Source organism: Lycorma delicatula, chromosome 3, assembly GCF_047948215.1.
Source record: "Lycorma delicatula isolate Av1 chromosome 3, ASM4794821v1, whole genome shotgun sequence".
Lineage (NCBI taxonomy): Eukaryota > Metazoa > Arthropoda > Insecta > Hemiptera > Fulgoridae > Lycorma > Lycorma delicatula.
The window spans coordinates 117,164,784-117,168,630 of NC_134457.1; positions in this window are offsets into that span (position 1 = coordinate 117,164,784).

The window sequence follows — 3,847 nt, forward strand, 5'->3', positions numbered from 1 at the left end:
CCACACAGGGAGGCAAGTGTCCCCCCTGTCAGGGGCTGTGACTGGTGCAACCCCCGCACCAGTCATCGTCTGCGACTTCGATAGTCTCTTAATTCGGAGGCCGGAGGGCGACTACATTCTTAACTTACACGAAGCTGTTCGTAATATGGAAAAGAAAAGAAAAAAAGGATGGCCGAAAGGCAAACAAAGACCATGTCGATTCTTCAGTGGAAAATTAATGGATGTTTGTCAAACATCCATGAGCTCAAACGCTTGGTACATGATGTAGACACAGTTTGTATATGCCTGCAAGAAATACATTTCTGCTGAAATGAAAATTTTCAATTAAGAGGATACGATACATTTCAGCGAGATCAACCGCCAAATATAAGCGTTAGAGATGGAGTAACCATACTAACATCGAGTAGATCAACCAGCAAACCTGTTGATTTAAATACAAATCTACAAGCGGTCGCCATCAGAATGAAGCGTCCACCTCACATTACTGTTTGTAGCATATACTTGCCGAATTTTGATTGGAAAGAGGATGACATAGCACGATTAATTTCTCAGCTTCCCCCACCCATATTACTGGTGGATGATTTTCATGCTCATAATTCTCTTTGGTGGTCGGATCGAGTAGATCCTCGCGGAAGAGAGTAATTTTTTTAAGGACGTCCTAATTGCAATCATCCTGTCCATTTTGTACGTTTAAAATCAGCGAGAACAGCGATGCGTATTTGTATGGACCGCAGGCCATGGTGGTATTGCAGGAATGAAAGCGCAGACGAAGCTGCCAGAAAGGCGACACTCTGTGATAACTTGGTTGTAATTTCTGTACGGGTGGCTGACGTAAAAAAATATCAACTACTGCAATAAGAAACAGGTGGAATTTTGATTGGAGAAAATTAAATACAAAATTAAACTGTTAACACTTCTCCGTATAAATGGAAGAGCGACGTGAACTTGACTCGCCGAGAACAAGTGGCTGTGTGCAGACTTAGAATCGGTCACACGCGAATAACAAATTCATATTTGTTAGCAGCGAAGAAACACCAATGTGTGGTGTTTATAATAAATCACTTACAGTCAAGCATCTAATGAAAGAGTGTGCATATATGATGACCTCAGAAAGAGGTTCTGATTAATTAACAATATTGCTGCTGATTTGAAATGAAAAAATAAATATTTACTTATCTAAACGCCAGTGGACTTCTTAAAAGTCTGTAAAAAATTTTTTTTTTAAGCTGTGTTGAAGATGTATCCAATGTAGGCATGGGGGACCCTCAAGGGTGGACTGAGGACGCGGGGCCAAGGGTATACGCAATGCATGCCTGGAGCGAAGTAGGTCAGGACCGGGGTGGGCAGCCTCCCCGCCGAGGGGTCATTTGGCCGTCCTGAACAGGTGGTCAAATTGCTCTTATGACGCGGGAGGGACCCCGATGGGTTACGTCCTATGGGACTATTTATAGGGGGGAGTCAACTGCTACGGCATCCAAGGGCGATTGATGTGCTGCTTAACGAAGGTTCTAGTCGCCTCGGGGGTACTTAAATAAAATAAGGGAGACACAAAAAAAGAGCATATTGGTGTTGCGTAGACATTTTTTTCCATGTATATACTTGAATTTTATTTTTCATTAATTTTAAGATCGGGGCTCTTTACAACCCGTAAGTGTTGTTTTAGTGTTTTGTCCGTAAATTTTGTGTGTATATTTTTGTACTTTTAAATAAAATGTAAGGGCCCTTTACACTCTTACATATGACGATCCTGATAGTGATATAAACCTCGTTTAAGAATGTGACGGGGGCTAATGACCTTAGAAGTCGATGCCCGTAAAACAAAAATTTTAACACGGATGTTTTTTCAAATCGATTTTTGTGCTTATATCAAAATGACATTTTAGAGAATAATTTCTTCTAATTTATGTAATATTATGATGGCAACCATTAATAGATCTTTTTTTTAATAATTGTTCTGAAAAGTGGAAAAATATCTAAAATAAGTAACTATGAAATGCTTTCAGTGTGTTGTGATAAAATAACTTTTATGTTCACAGAATTTTCTCAAAGGTGATCCATTTTACTGGTACAAGTCTAATTTGTCTGGTGTTGATCCACTGTAAGTATTTATGTATATTCGTGTTAACAACAAAAAATATAGATATTTTATGAATTTAACATTATTTTTTAATAATTAAAATTTCATTATAATTATATAAAAAAAAAATAAGTTTAAACTGGAGATGTATAAAGTTTATGGATTTAAAATATTTCTTTTTATGAAATAAAATTATAATTTATATTGTTACATAATTTCTCTGTTTTTCAGAACAAATAACTTTGAATATGCCAATGAAACAGACCCCAATGTGACATTTGATCTGGATTCTGTCCTACTACAAATTAATGAACTTAATTTTGAAGCCAGTGAGATACATATTTGTCAACATACAAAACAAGGTGCTGTCTTCCAGGTATATTCATTTTTATTAAATTTAGTAATTTAAAATGTATTAAGCAGCACTATGTTATCAAAAACAGGTCTAAGATTGTATGTTATTTATCAAAAGAGATTACAATGAAATTGTAAACCGTACAGCAAGTCTAACAGATACCATTTCTTCTGCTCAAAAAATAACAATTTCTGTAATATAAATAAAACTGTTTTTAACGAAATGATACTGACATCAAAAAAGGTAAGACATTACATTTATATTATAAAAATCTGTTAATTTTGTCTAAAAAAAAAAAACATGTTAAATATATGTAATATACAAAAAATTTGTTACAAAACTCTTATCAGCCCGATTTCATTTATATGTAATACATATTACTTTTACAGAAAAAAATACAATTCTTATGATTATTTGTTGTTTAATAAATGAAATCGGGCCAGTAGGAGTTTCGTAACAATTTTTTTAATTTTTGCTATTATATGGAACGCTTAAACAATGTTTATTTTCTATTATTGTATATTTATTTTGTCTATTACATATATTTAACATGTATTCTTTTTTACAAAATTCTAAATTAATAACAGATTTTGATAACAGAAATGTAGTGTCTTACCTTTTTTTTCATATCATTTTGTTAAAATTACGAGATCTTCTAATTGTCTCGTACTGTCGTAGACAGTTTCATTAAAAAAATCTATTCTGAAACTTTATAAATATTTTTTATTTCTTCTAGCGATACACCAGCTTCAATATACTCTCGTATTTTTCTGCTCCACGTATTTCACAGCCGGCAGTAACAGCGATTTTCCTACTCATTTTATAACGTAATAACTCACACGTAATCATAGACACTACAACGCGATAACTTACAGAAAACAATGCAGTGTGAACATTACTAGCGTGGCCATGAATGATACAGGTCGCCAATGTTAAGGAGAGAAATCTCCCAGCGGTCTTTACTTTAGAGATATCCCTCGTAAATTACAGAAATTTTTGGTTTTTAAGCGGAAGAAATAATATCTGCAAGACTCTTACCGTACGGTTTACAATTTCATTGTAATATTTTTGGATATCATTGCGTTATGTTAGATTATTTTATTTTTAAATGATTTACTGATTATCTTACGGATTTATTATTAAAATTTATTGCCTTTCTAGAACAAAAAAATGTACATTTTTTGAATTTCTCGGCCAATTTTTTTTTTATTATTCACTTCATACTATATCTTTCCTCTAAAAAAAAGGAAAATAATCTCACGAATCTAAGATCCGTGATGTGTAATATTGCACATAGTACTTCGTAAGTGGTAACCCTCGATTTTTATCGTATCCGTGGACACACTTTTTATATTATTATTAAATTAATTTTTTTTTATTTCTCCATCAATTAGTTCAAATAGTTCTGATTGTAG